The 15,927-nt window shown below is 41.7% G+C and overlaps 1 protein-coding gene across 1 annotated transcript in view; it reads left to right on the top strand.

Annotated features, from left to right (window-relative positions):
- The first annotated feature begins 2,580 nt into the window (after positions 1-2,580).
- Positions 2,581-15,927, top strand: part of NUDT9 (nudix hydrolase 9) — a 133,354-nt gene continuing 120,007 nt past the window's right edge. The window contains exon 1 of the mRNA XM_069244058.1: positions 2,581-2,658. The gene's annotated coding sequence lies outside the window, so the exon portion shown is untranslated. The remainder of the gene's footprint in view (positions 2,659-15,927) is intronic.

Raw genomic sequence — 15,927 nt, forward strand, 5'->3', positions numbered from 1 at the left:
ACTCCAACGCCCAAGCAGCTCTCAAGGCCTCTCTTTCGATAACAGAATAATTCCTTTTGCTGGAAGATAAAGTTCTGGAAGCAAACGCTATTGTATTTTCACCAGCAGCATGATGCTGGGAAAACACCGCACCTATTCCCACAGCACTCGCATCCACCGTGACAATAGACTCATGATTCACATCAAATGGTACTGAAACACCAGCATTCAACAATTCCTCGTTGATAGAATTGAAACATCTATCTTGTTCGATACTCCAACAAAAACTTGTGTTTTTCTTAAGTAATTTCCTCAAACCATCTGTTTTGTCTGCAAAATTCTGAATGAATTTTTAATAGTACTCAATGAGGCCCATAAATTACCTCAAATGATCTTTGTTATTTGGTGGAGGAGCATCTCTAATAGACTTTAATAAATCTTTCTTTGGTCTCACACCCTCCTTTTAGAGCGTATGTCCCAAATATTCCACCTCCTCCACCAAAAACTTACACTTCTCTTTCTTGAGAGTTAAACCTGCAGAGTTAAGCTTATCAAACACAGATTTCAGTGCAACATTATGACTTTGTATCGTTTCTCCAAACACTAGAATGTCATCTTGGAAAAATATCACAGTTTCTACTCCTTTAAAGACAGTTGACATCATCCTTTGGAATACACTAGCAGCCGCGGACAAACCAAATGGCATTCTATTAAATTGAAAGGTCCCCTCCGATGTTATAAAGGCTGTAATTTATTTTTAATCATGATGTAACTTAATTTGGTGGTATTGAGGTCAAGTTTGCTGAACAAATGTGCCCCTCTTAACAATAACAGCATTTCATTGATATTTGGTAGGGGAAAGGTGTCCCCTACAATATTGTGATTAACGCTGCGTAAGTCCACACAAAATCTCAAACTTCCATCTGTTTTCTTCGTGATGACCACCGGAGAAATCCACTCAGAGCTTTCCACAGGCTCAATAATGCCTTTGGGCATCATATCATCAATGAGTTTCTTTACTTCGCCTCTCACAGTTATGGTAATTCCCCGTAAAGCATGTTGAACTGGTACAGCATTTTCTTCTAACACAATTTTGTGCACATAGCCTTTCAATGTCCCTTTACTTTCCGAAAAAACCTCACTTGCTCCTTCGATAATGTAATCAATAGGCATATTCTCCACCACCATAACTTGAGACGGGATTCTTGGATTGATCACAATATGAAGGTCATACTGATGTTGTCATCCTAAAATGGGTGACCCAGACTCGGCTACATACACTTTGCCTTTCACTGATCTGTCCTGAAATGTTATGCTCGCGAGCATATAACCTATAATGTGAATTTGCTCTCCTTGGTAACCACCTGGATTTATATCTTTCGGCATCAAGGAAACACCTGGCCATTCATGATCTACCATGCTTTTAGGTATGATGGTGTACAAAGATCCTAAATCCACCATAAGTTGGACCACTTTACCCTCCATCATGAAGTTCGCTTTTGGTCAAGAACATCTCCCCACTACAGCATTTTGTACGCACAAAATCCTGCCTTCAGATTCTTCATTGGTATCCAGGTTTACATGATCTTTCACCATTGCAACTTTACTTGAAGACGCTCTACAAACTTTAGCGAAATGGCCTTTTTTCCCACATTTCCTGCATTCCTTACCCCAAGCATTACAATCCTTGAAGTCAGCGTTGTGCGTAGTGCTGCCACACCTGAAACACATCTTAGGGTTAAACTTGTGACTTCTCACTAGTTTGTCTCGACCACTGGAATGGCTTTCCTCCAGTTTTGTTTCTTTTTTAATAACAGAGACATCACTGTTCCCCACGTCTTTCCTCGCCATTTCTTTCATGTAATATTCAGATTGTTCGACTATTTTTGCAACCTCAATGGCATCTCTGAGAGAAGGGTTCTTCATTGCCCACAAACGTTCTTGTATTTTCTTACTTTTGCACTGTACTATGAGTTGGTCTCTTATCATCTCATCAGACATGCTTCCAAATTGACATTTAGTGGACAACTGTCTCAAGCGCGAGACAAAGTCATCAATGGATTCATCCATATTCTGAGGTTGGGTATAAAATTTATACCTACACATAACAACACTGGTCTCCCTAGAAAATATTTTCTTAAGCCTGAGCTTAGCTTCAAGAAACACATCTTCAATGTGTCTCCCATCCTCATTTAGACATTGAGGTAAATACTTAAACACATGTTCGCTGTCTTTCCCCAAAACACTCATTAGAATAGCTTTCATCCTTGTAGGTCTAAATGTTTGTCCATCTAATGCTTCCAAATAGTTTCTGAACATATCAATCCATTCTTCCCAATCAATGTCAGGTGAGCCCACATCTTGTAAAAACATTGGTGGTGCAATAATAGCTGAATTATTCATTTCTTTAGCATGTATATAAATATGTATTGCAATACACCGAGAATGAGAATGTAAAATAAACGAACAGAAAAGAACAAAACAAGATATTGAAATATATATGTATATAAACACAGAATGTTTATGTAATTCTTATTACAAATGTCCTTTTTCTAATAAAGATACTTCCACCATGTTCAGTCCTCTTTCTGTGACACTGAAGATAAGTGAGGTGGTCCTTCTTTAGTTTCCCTGCGTAGACAGGTGCTGTCCTCACTGGCCTGAGACACGGCAAAACAGGTAAGTTCTGCCCGCTTAGTTTATTTTTTAGAAATACATGATAGAGCGCGCGTCGTCTGGCGTCGTTTAACATGGTTGCGTATCCATTGTAACCTGTGCGGAGAGAGCGCTCGAGATGCTCCAAGCCGAACTCATTTAAATGCTTCAAAAGTAAAGTTTCCCATGAAATATTCTCTGCAGAGCGTTAAAAAAAAGTCTTACTTGAGGCAAAGAAGGGATTGCGACCACAAACCCAGAAAGGATCAGCCTCCTAACGCCAGGCACTTTTACAGGTGTAGGTCAATGGCACGAGCCGTACCTCTAGGCTGGTGTCCTTGTCGCCAAATTTATGTTGTAGCGAAAGTACAGATCACAAAGGCACTCGTCCATAAATGAAGGAAAAGGGTTTATTCTTAGAGGTACAGCAGCGTGCGGCTCCCTCTTTCACCAGCCAGTCGAGTAACTGCCTCCACAGGGAACCTCACGCACTGCAACACTCCAAATTCCACATTCCCCATTACAACACTTATGCACTCCACCACCATTTACGTCTGCGCCGTTTTTCCGCCTGTCTCATCTACCTCATTGCCCCATGCCTTCATCATTTATACAGCCCATGGTCCCACCCTCATCTTACATCCCTCTTCGATTGTCTGCCTCTTTCCTTCACACCAACTCTATTCTTTACCCAATATGCCTTTGGTACCCACGCCTTTCTGGGCTCTTGTCATATATCTTTGCCAACTTCGATCTGTGCCACCTCTTCTCTCTCTGTGCCCCTGTTCTGTTGGAACTTCGGACCCATGATGACGAGCCGTGCTTTCATGTAGCTTCTGCCTGTCACCCTCCCTTTTCGACCCTCATGCACAAAGAGGGAAAACAAACTATTAACATTGAAGGTTGAAAAGGGGAGACACATAGACTTAGATTTAGTGGCAGATTTGTACAAAGTGAAACTAGAAAACCCAGGGCCGTAGCCATGGGGGAGCCGAGTGGGGTGGGCTCTCCCAAAATGATGTTTGGCCCCCCTCCAACCGGGAAATAAACTGCACGGGGAGTAAGGGCTGGTCCACGCCCATTCCCCTCTTGCTGCGGCATGCTTTTCTCCTTGCTTGCCAATGTCCAATCACAGGTCCTTCGGCGCTGCCATGGCTGTTTCCATCCCTTGTTGATGAATCTACCACTCTTCTTCATCTGTGCATCCTGTCAATGAAGGCACTCACTGGCATACTTCTGGCAGGTGGGATCAGGAAACGGTGGCGGCTCTGCCCTAGTACTACAAGATAGCTCAAGGACTCCGACACACCACTGCAATAAAAGGTAGTGTCGTAAGTGAGTAAGATTGTCAGCATTCCATTGGAAAAACACCGGACACATTTTAAGACTCTGCAAAGGCCCGAATGTGATCTTAAGTAGAACTTTATATGAAATCTCCTGTATTCATTTTTGACATGTCCTTTCTGTCTTCTTTGTTTACTTTGTCAGTCAAGGGTTATAAAGGCAGCAGTGGAGCACATTTTAAGTAATTTTTTCTTATGTTTATTACTTAAAGCATATACTTCTTATGGCAAAAATACCAGCTTTAGGTGACTTTCGTATTTTTTTACTGTCCTAGACCTTAAAATTCTCGTATAAAATGAGCTATGTAGTAACCATTTAAGTGAGTAACCTGATTTTGATTTAACCTTGACTCACTGCTTTCCTAGATGTCTGTCACCTTAGTGGGAAGGAAGTTAATTGAAACATGGGAGACCTTCCAGTATATCCCTAACTCCATGATACCTTTGGCACTTCGGAGATCGTTCAAAACAACTTAATTGCTCCAATACCAGTTTGATAATGCTTGCATGTGATGGCCTCTGTGATGCTGATACACCTATACATAGTGCTTGATTCCTAGGCCAGATGTACCAAAGGATTTTACCCATTCTGTGTCTATGGGGAAATGCTTTAGTACATATGGGCCCTAATGTCTACAGATTCATCCTGCTGCAGGTGTTTTTATTACTTGGTTACACTGGTGGTACTTATTTGTTCCTGCCAGGATTTGAAACGTAGGTCTGATGACTAGGCAGACATATGTCAGAAGCTGATGTTGGGCTGGGGTGAGTTGGTTGCTAGGGTAGGTGAGCTGTGAGACACTGGTGGAGTTGTTACGTAACTGCACATTCTATAGGATTCTGTGCCGAGAATGAAGAGCACACTTCTTTTGCAATGTCTCCTCTTTCCCCACCTGGGGTTCTCTTGCCTTGTAATAGCTTTCCAGGTCCTGAATGCCTGGGCACAGTCTCTGCAAGTCCACGTACCTCCCCCCTACGTCTTCAGAACTAGCCCTGATGCCGGTGAGACCCTCTGGCAAGCTGTGTTGTGTCAAAGAATCACCCTGAACCTTCTGACCGAGGCTCCTGACACTCTCTGTGACCTGGCCACAACCTGCACATTCAGTCTTCTCCATAAGGGTGAAGTATCAGTCTTTGAGACAGGGTATGTATTCATGTGATTTAGACCTCTAACCTTTCAAATCAGTTATGGTGTGGAGCACGCATCACTGCACTGTGCGTGCACACGTTGTTATATAGCCTGAATGCATGCACCCCCTTACACACTCTTTACTCCTGTCTCTGCTCCTTAAAGAGACATTAGTGGGGTAGCAAGGCTAAGTGTCATTATGCAAGCAAACAAAAGTGGCCCTCAGTGCCTCCAGGTTGTGTGATAAAGGCATCCATAATGGGCACTGTATTTTCAACAAACCAATGGGTCCTGGAACCAATACCCCCCACTGCACTAATGATAGCTACTCCCCTGAAGAGGCACAATAAATGTGACAGACAAGGATGTTTTTTACACTCCTCAAAAACAGGACAAATTTAGAACTAAAAACAGAAAGCATAACCAGCAGAGAGTTGTTACAAACTGTGGGAGAACAATAGTAAGGGAAGAGATAAAGTGTAATAAGCAAGGCAGGAGAGCCATCTTTGCAGATGACAACATGCAAACAATTTAGAGAGGGATATTATTGATAGTCAATAATAGTAATCATTATAGCTTACTTTACTCTTCTAACGTTTCTTTTCACCTTACAAAGTTGGTAGAAGGTTTGGTACTCATTGTATTTATTCTAGAATACCTCTGAAAACTAGCTGGACCTCTTGGTTAAAAAACAGTGACCTTCAAGTTCTCTGCAACAGATACATGAACCTTCCAAGTAATCCTTGTCTTTTTACCTTCACAGTTTATGTAAACAGTGTTTTGTTCCAGGCCTTTACTGCCACGACTATGTGCATTATGAGCAAAATGCTCTGCAGACCTCCATCTTTATGAACTAGCAGAACGTAATTTCTGTCTTCTCAATAACTTTTACTTGGCTGGCTTAAAACAATACATTAACATGACACAAAATTAAGAATCCGCTTTCTGTGTTTCCAGAATCCTAACAGTGACCACACACTGAGACTGCTGGATGAACTACTGTCCTGAACCTAATTATATATCAATAAAGGGACAAAGCTACTTTTGTACACCACGAAAAAAAACAAGAAAGAAAAGGCAGCTTTAAATACCTATTGGTGTTGTGATCACTCTCCTCTTCATATGCACAAAGGCAGATTTGTTGTGCAGCTGCTAGAGGAAAGTCAGATGAAAAGTAGCTTGAATTTGAATGATCATTCAGTTTGAATGGTTGTGTTGCTGAGCCTGTTTGGGGATGTCTATGAAGTCTCCAAAGGAGACCTAGCGAGTGTGATCCGTGGGTTTATTGAGGCCAACTATAGATGCTACATTCAAGATGGTAATAATCATAATTCTAATAGCATGACTAAATGATGGGACAATAGCTGGTTCTTGTGTCTCAGTGGACTAATGCATTCACTGTGTTTAACCAGGCGATCTTGTGTTCAAACCCTTATTAGTCCATTTAGCCTTCCGTTCTCCTGAGGAAGAAAGGCTAAGCTTTATTAAAAAAGTGCCACTGAGTTGTAATAAACACTAATGGGTGAATGGGTGCTTTACAAACACGTCAGTGTTGGTCATGTTTATGGCCAATATATGAAGCCTTTTTGCACTTGCGATTTGCACAAACTCCGACTTTGAGACAAAAAAAATGTGATACAATGTACAAAGCATATTTTGCAAGTCAGGAAAGTCTTTCCATGTTACGAAGTGCACTTTAACTCACAAAGGGCGGAGCTAGTCTACTGAAAAAAAACACTTGTGATTGGTGAAATGCCTGAATCCATCTCAGCCATTAGTATTTACTTGGGTTGCTTTCTAGCCTATTATTTTTCCCCACTATGTCATTATAGACAAAGATGAGCCATATGCAAATTAGCCTAGATCCTACTCCCAGTCCATCCCAAACTGCCAAGACTGATTTGCGGTTGACTGAGCGCTGTCTAGATTGACATAGTGGAAAAAACAATGTACTGGAATGCAGCCCAAGTGGCTGACATTAATTCAAACATTCCTACCATCACCTTGTTTGACTCAATGAGTGAGCAGTAGGAATCTCCTTTGCCTGCGTTGTTATGAAAATGATCAGTGACTTATGACTGTTATTGCAGAAGCGAATTGTTGATCAGTTACTTAATACAAAAACCAGAGGGGAGGGTTAACAGTCTCAAAGTGGAAAATGTTGCTAAGGAACACACCCTTCTTCTGAATAGTGTCTTTTTAGCACTGGGGAAAAAGGCAGTGGGCCCAGGGGTCCTTTGCGTGATTCCCACAATGCTGTTCATATTTAATTTGTTAGTATTTTTTTATTGAACATTGTTGACATGAATGGACATAGTTAACTTAGTAATGAGCTGTCCATAGCCATTACAAATATTTCCAAGTTCTGCTTTGATGTAATGCAGCCTCCCTGGGCCCAGGATGACTTGCCCATGTTAGTGAATGACAGGGTTGCAAGCAGAGTTCTCCTGTTACTTCCCTCATGTCTTTATTGGTTTTTGGTTCAGTTTGTGGATCAGTAACGCTTGACTTCTCTACATTCTTTATTCATACATTCTGAAACTGGCTTCCACACAGAGAAAATATAATCTCCGTCCCTGATTAGGTGTCTGCTCAGTATTTCCATTATCATAGAATCTCATAACCTGGTGTACTAGAAGTTTAGTTTGAGGGCATTTTGTTGTTTACAAAAAATCACAATCACCATTTTAGCTACTACTAGCAGCTGGAAAATTAGTGACCATTCTCTCCTTTTCAAGCCTTCACACCTATCTGTTTTCTGCTCCAGAATTATCATTCAGATTTTATACAAAATTGAAAAGTCTACTGTTTCTTATATTGCCACCATAACTTAATTCCAATAAATAGAAAGGAGCAAGCAGGTCCTCCATATATGATTATTGTGATCTTTACACTGGAAGACTTCCCATCAGGTATCATCAACCCCAATGTACATCCTATAAATTCGGTCTGTTGTTAAACACCTGTATGTTGTTATCTTATTGGAGGATTCCCTATGTAGGACCAAATTTGTTAAAATACAACTTCCTTGGTTCTCTCCACTGTAGTTATCAGTTTCTTTAAGCCAGTCATCTGTCTGGTGGCTGCCAGATTGTTGGGTATGTGGTATGGCCAGTGTCGTAGTTGCTAGTAGCAAAAGAGTTCTTTCTCTGTCACCTCATATGTCTTTTTATAGTCTTGAAAGGATTGAATCTAATCTTTCTCATGTAAGTATGCTAGGGTCTTCCAATCCCTGACTTGCCAGACCTTGTAAGCCATGCCCTCACTAGCTGGTGTAAAAATCTCCATTTTTGTAAATGGGAGTGAGCAGTGAAGGGAATGTTGTGAGCCATTGGTTGATTACTTTGATATCCCTGATATCGAGGGTTGTGCTCATAATTGGTCTATATTATAGTCTCCACGGTCTATTTATGTTTAAGAACTTGAGATTATCCAACAATGTTCTTCCTGTTGTTGCCTTGTCCATGTGTGCCTGTGGTCTTTGGACCGTTCCTATACTGTCTGTAAGTGGGAGGCATGGTTGTAGTTTCTCATGTCCGTAAATTCTAGAACACCTTTGTATTCAGGTTTGTAAAGGACTTTCCTTGACATCCGTAAAGCTTCCCTTGCTATACAAAATTTTTGGAGTGTGCCATGTTCTATTCTTATTGGAAGTGTTTGGAGAACTTCCTCCACTAGTGGATAATATTGGCTATGCTAATGGCAGGTGTATCCCGAGGTACTTTAAAGAAAGGGTGCTGTTCCAAAGGGAACCCCCTTCTTGATTTTATCCTCTATTTCAATAGGTGTTTATATTATCATTAGTTCCAACTATTTGGGATTGACTTTGTATCTAGTAATTTCCTTTAAATATCTTTAGCAGTTTAATAGCAGAGGATTCTTGCATCAGGGTAAAAAATACATAGGGCACAAATAGGGATATTTAGTGTTCTTTCGCCCACAAGGTCAGTCATTTTATCTCTTTAGACCATCACATTGTGGTAGCCAGAGAGTAGATTGCCACTATGAAGTGCAGGGGTGAAATTCGGGCACTGCTTGCTCATGCTACGACATATCTTAGTTTCCATCAAAATATCCTGTTTACCACAATTATTGGTATGGGATTTATATGGGATGCTTTTACTTTTCAAGTACAATCCTGTCCTAGTGCTATCATCACCATCACTTTCTTCAAGAGCTCCTAGTTTACCCCGTTAAATACTTTCTCAGCATCCAGTGCCAACAGAGCATGTGATATCGTTCTTTGCTGGATTTCTCAATGAGGTGTACTACTCTCCTTCTCGATCAAACATCTGTCTGCTTCTGATTCAAACAGACAGGTCATAAAGGATAATGTCTGGAAGGGTTGAGAACAGGTGAGACATTTCTTGTACAATTTATTAGCACGTATTTTTAATACAGCTGCTGTTCATTTAGGGGCATTGTTTAATTAATGCAAATGGATGGATGGCAGACTGCTGTACGCGGCAGACCTCCATCATGTATTCACAGCTATTCGTAGAATGTCACAGATTCTTACCTCATTAATATTAATGAGGCAGGAGTTTCTGCGACTTCCCACAAATGGCATTTTGCAAATTAGCACAACATTTTATAGCATACTCACGGTGGTTTTTCAGACCAGTCACTGTGCAAATACAGCGAGTGGTTTGTGATCTCACTATAATATTTTAGACACTTGCATCTTACAACATTTCTTTATATTTGAGACATGATTCAGACATTACTGAAGAAAAAAGGGCTAAAGTGGGAGCACTAGTTGTTCTCCAGCGATGTAGTATGCCCCGTAAAATCTTTATGGTCTGAGCCACATCAAGCCTTCTCACATATTCTTGTGCCTTTGGCTACTCAACATTTGTATGCACTCCTATGTATTTAGCAGCCTTTTTCTGACATTTCATTCCACCTTGTAGGACTCATAACATTTGATCACCATTTAGCATTTGAAAGTCTTTCGATTTTTTTTCAAACTCTTTGAAATAGTAGCTCATATCTACTTCATCTTGATGTACTGCGTCAGTTTCGTCTTTTAAAGGATCCATGGTGCATTGTCTGCAGATCTTCTATTTCCCTCGAGTGCCCTCTGATCTGGCTATTTTCGCCTGTGCCTGTATCCAGTTTATAATTATTTACCTTTATTTGTCCCTTGTTTATGTTTGTTTAAGGACTTGCCATTTATTTTGCTGATCTTGGGCATTGTAAGTCATGTTTTTGGATATGAGACTCAGGCGCATAAGAAGCGTTGACTGGAGTTGTTCTGAAAGTTGTATTGAATGTGATAGGGTTCCATGAACAATAGTATGCACCAAGATAGGAATGTATCAGCTTTACTCTCACCCCCTCTAATGAACAGGGAGGACGGGCTCCGGATGCATCTTTGATTGCCATCATTGAAAATGTACGCATTGTAGGCATCCTGTACCAGGACTTTTAAAATATTCAAACTCTATTTAGTAGACCATCTCCCTGATTCAGCCAGCACTGTGCTTTTATTTACCTTTTGTAATGAGGTGTTTTTTGACCTCCTCAAGACTGTTGCAATCTGCAGGTAATTACGCTGAATCTCTAACGGGGTCAACTCATCCATCTTTAGTTCTTATTTGACCCATTATTAAATTGGAAATAGTAACACTAGACATTTCCAGCACATTGAATTTGAAACTGCAGTCTTGTGTGCTGTTTACACAAACAGTGACATTATCTTTGACTTTTGTATAGTGAATGTGCATAAATATCCATACACACATCCAAAGATATGATGCATGCAAAATATGCAGACAGAACAATTTAACACAGGCATTCATGCATGCACAGACCAACATACCTACAATCGCTTGCGCAGATCAGCAGACACCCATATACACGAATCTACTGGCACACATACACTCAATTCACATGATATGCAGTCACTTGTACACAAAGAAAGAGGGGCATGTGATGTATTATGTTACCCTGGTTGAATAGAAAGCACTTAAATGTGCTCTTAAGCTAAACTTACTGATGAGGCCCCAGATATGAAAGGAGAGACTAGGAGAGAGGAAATGAGGAAGGTGCCATGTGAATGGAGTGATCGTCCCACAAATGGAGCAGTAATCACAGCCAATCTGAGGCATCTGCCTGTCAAGGGGAAGCATGAGTGGAAATGGGATATGAAAGAGCCAAAGAGGGAACAGGAGAGTCCAGGGTCCATAAATCTTGGTAGATAGAGCAAATATTCTGAGAAAACTAGCATAACAGAAGTTAAAGAATGGTGGTCTGATAGAAAAGTTTCAGAAAAGTCAAGTACCCATGTCCTCTCACAAAAATTGGAGCCACAGACAGGATATGACACAGACACAGTCACATAGCACACAAGCAGTCACACATAGGAGGCAATAGAATGCACAACAGACAGAAAGAAGGGAGAACTAGTGTATGGCTACAGCTTTCATGCCCACTTGACGGGTAGACTCTTTTGTGACAAAAAAAAATTAGAAATTAAGAAAATATTTGTGTCAATCTCTAATTACATCTAGTCCCGTTTTAGGAATATCCTTGCGAAAGGGTGCTGGAATGTTTTGTCTGCATACCTATTTAATCACTTCCTCTTTTCAGTGATCACATGCCATAACAATGCGGAGTTTTGTGTAAGCCCATTCCATCCATGACCTCTTTGCTATGATAATACTGCAAGCCATTGTCCTCTTTGTTTAACTGAATGTAATGTCTGATTGTTTCTCAAAACAATAACGACTGCTGCTTGAATGACGCTTATATATTGATTTCCATGTTTTGTCCTTAGTCCAGGCACTTTAGACCATACAAATTTTTCTATTTTTAGGCCTGGCGGTAGCCAAGACCTCTTGATTGTACTAATTATGAAAAAATAATATAGTCCCTTATAGGGGTTTTCAGACAGCATTTTTCTCCTATTGGCCTGGTATTATAGCATTTACATTTTTGTGTCACCCACTACAGAATACAGAATGACTGACTTCGTTATATGAGTGACGGCATTCTTGTCTTTCACAAACTTTCACAGGGAGCATATTCACACACAGAGCAGTTCCCTTCAGTACTACAGACTACTATGGCAATCTATGATACTACAGGGAGGTTTTGCAAAAAAGATAACAGCTAAACAAGCAATGACAAAGCCAAAAGACTGCCAGTGAACGCAAAACATATAGTAAAAAGCTTATGTTATTAGAATTATCTTCACAAGGACACAGCACATAATCCTAAATTGGGCAGGACCTTCTTTTCCTGCCTGGATCGAGATTTCCATCAAACATGCAATCAGCGTCTTAGCATTGTAAGGGTGATGTAGCCGCAACATGTTTTCAAAACCCGTCGGGCAAAAAAATAACTTCCTTGTGCACTCAGATGGAACCTTTGTTAGATGCCAATACGGGGGGCCATTCCCCCCAAAATAAATATTCCTGTCTACGGCCCTGAGAAAACTTGCATTAATTGCGGCTTCCCCATTTAACCAAATTGTATGATCTTAGGTAAAGATGTTATTTGTCTAAAAACAAGAGTATTGGGGAGTCAAAGTTAAAATATAAACACACTATACACCATAAATGTATAGCTCATGTAGCATCTTTATATTCAAATGTAGTATTTTTGTATTCAAAGTGGAAATACACACATTAGATATCTATTCAATAGAATTATAATCTTGGAAATCACAAATAACAAGAACAAGCTCTGAAGATGTTAAAATTCAATTTAGTTACAGTCATAATAATCTCCTTTACAAACAAGCACTGAAGTTCCCAACACGTGTTTCGCAGAAAAAAACAATCCACTTCTTCAGGGCAAGGAAGGATATTCTAACTCATATACTTCAACCAGGAACTAAATAGATTACATATCTTGTGGGACATATCATGAATCAACCGTGCTGTAGATAGCGGCGGTGCCCACAAACTGCCCCATGGAAAGACCAGGCTAAAATGGAGAGGGCAAAAGTTGTTTGCCGACATACAGCAATGACTGATGTCAGCAGACAGGGACAGAAGGAGGTCCTTGGAAGTGGCGACGGACAAGTCTTTAGGGGACTCTGCGGATCATGGGGGCAACAAAGACCAGAGACCGCTGCCAGAAGTCATGTCAGTGACATCCAAGGCTATCATAAGGCCCAAGCTTAGATTGGGCCATGGCTGGGCTGGCCTGTACTTGTCCTACACCGGGGAATACAGAAATAATGTGACTCGTATTTTTCTCTTTGGACACCGCCCTGCGCCGAATGACCCCTTAAAACTTGCATGGTTCACTGTTCGTAAATGAGGTCTTAGTTTTGGTGGGATATCAAGCACCCGAGTGTTAGGGATGTGTGATTTTAAGCCTACAGATCACAGGGGTAGGATGGGAGTAGTTGGCGGGGTTGAGAGCCACAGGTGTTCGCGTCTACATCCACTGCCACACAGTGGAGCACTACTGTATCCAATATGGCAGATATACTGACACAACATCCCACGGGTGGGCAAGCACTTACGATATTATCCTGGAACATTACTGGCCTGGGGCACATGCTGAAGAGGGAAATTGTAGCTAAATACCTGCACCAGCAGGATCATGGCCTGTTCCTATTGCAGGAGATGCATTTAACAGGTAACGAATATGGTTTCATTTAACGGGCCACTATAGGCTACTGTTGCACTCCGGGTTCACAGAGGCTGCAGAGGATTGGGAATTCTGGTGCACAAATCTTTGCCATTGCAGGTGGTCAATACCTGGGTGGATCCTCTAAGGCGCTATGCTGCAGTTAGCGGATACCGGAATACCAGGTGTCCGGCAGTGGTCTTCTGGTACTTTCCCCAGGCCTGAAGTCCAGTGGGCTGAATAAACTGGGTGAATAGTTGGCAGAAGCACATGAAGTCCATGTGATAATTGTGGTGGGGGGTAGGTGGGAGGGGAGGTGCTTAAACCTGACTTTGCAAGGCGATCTAGGCAGGGTGACTAAGACTGGGTTGCAATCAAGAAATTATACCTGTCTTCACGACTTCTTGGATGCGGTGGGTGTGGTAAACATCAAAGACGAAAGTACTTGGATGGCTTTAATTCTATGCACTCCCTTTCCCGACTGTACTGTCTGCTGACACGGTGGGACAGGCTTCGGGAATACTTCGCAGGAGCATCTTGGAGCATTCCTCTTTGACCGCAACACTATACTCGGATCAGGTCAGAACGCGATAGGTCTGAAGACTGGACCCAATTGAGGCTAGAGGTGCTATCCCAATGCCAAGACTAGGGGACGATGCCAGACAATCCCTAGAGTGTCATTTATCGGAGACTGATATCTCAAAAGCCCTGGCCCAGATAAAGAGGAGAAAGTCCCCAGGATCAAACAACTTTGCCTCAGAGTTCTTTGAATGTGTCAAGTCTGGCATAGTGGGCCCGCTAGAGAACTCTTACTGTGAAGCCAAAGAGAGGGGTAGGCTGCCCAGAGACTTGCACTGAGCCAATATTGTCTTAATACATAAAGAAGGAAAACCAGCTGGACGTGAGCCTCCTACAGGCTAATCTCACTACTAACCATGGAGACCAAAGTGCTGGCACAGGTACTGGCGAACAGCCGGATCTGTTTTATTTTTTTATTTTTTTATTAATAAGGATTTATTGAAGTCTGGCAGAATGGAAATAAAGCATCTTTACAGAATCCACTTATTAACAAAAAGATCATTGTCCTAGGATGTCATCAATAAACAGTTATTTCTGATAACCAATGATAAAATGAAAAGCTGGCAGTCCGAACTCGGTTCCAGATCTGGCGGACTAATGACATAAACCCATCCCTCCCCCCAACCTCGTGCTAGGGTCCAATAATTAATGTATGTAATATTCAGAACAAATAGTTGGTACAAGTCTGTGAGGACTAGCAAAACCTGACAGATCTCAAGCGGCACTTTCCACTCCGAATCCCTATTTATGTTTCACAGTATTTCCTGCCTGTAGGAGGGCAGGGATGGGCAAGACCACACCATATGTATACAGTCCGCACTCCTGGCCCCACTTCGTGCTCAGTAGGCTGGACAGCTGTGTATATAGCATGTAAGGTTTTTTGGGTGAGGTATGTTTGGTGTATATAGCTATATTGTAGCAGCTTGAATCGTGCATTGGAGCTGAGTGTCTGCACTTCTTCATGAACCTGTACCCAGTCCTTAGTCAACATGGGTTCCCCCTGTATCTCCTCCCACTTGGTCTGTGTGGTAAGCATCGTAGGCGGTAGGTCGCCACATAGCGCCCTGTAGATGTGGGAGATCAGCCTGCAGCCATGGGTCATTTCTGTCACTGGAAAGTGAGGAAAAGGTGTTTTTTTTTGCCAAATATTGAGGTTTGCAAAGGATTCTGGTTAACAGAACCTGGTCAGAGCCCCACAAGTCACCCCATCTTGGATTCCCCTAGGTGTCTAGTTTTAAAAACTGCACTGGTTTGCTAGGTTTCCCTATGTGCCGGCTGAGCTAGAGACCAAAATCCACAGCTAGGCACTTTACAAAAAACAGCTCTGTTTTCTTTGTGAAAATGTGATGTGTCCACGTTGTGTTTTGGGGCATTTCCTGTCGCGGGTGCTACGCCTATCCACGCAAGTGAGGTACCATTTTTATTGGGAGACGTGGGGGAACACAGAATAGCAAAACAAGTGTTATTGCCCTGTAGGAAAGTACCATCTTGCCTGGCATGTTACCCCCATTTTTCACTGTATATATGTTGTTTTAGTTGTATGTGTCACTGCGACCCTGCCAGCCAGGGCCCCAGTGCTCATAAGTGTGCCTGAATGTGTTACCTGTGTAGTGACTAACTGTCTCACTGAGGCTCTGCTATCCAGAACCTCAG

Source organism: Pleurodeles waltl, chromosome 7, assembly GCF_031143425.1.
Source record: "Pleurodeles waltl isolate 20211129_DDA chromosome 7, aPleWal1.hap1.20221129, whole genome shotgun sequence".
Classification (NCBI taxonomy): Eukaryota; Metazoa; Chordata; class Amphibia; order Caudata; family Salamandridae; genus Pleurodeles; species Pleurodeles waltl.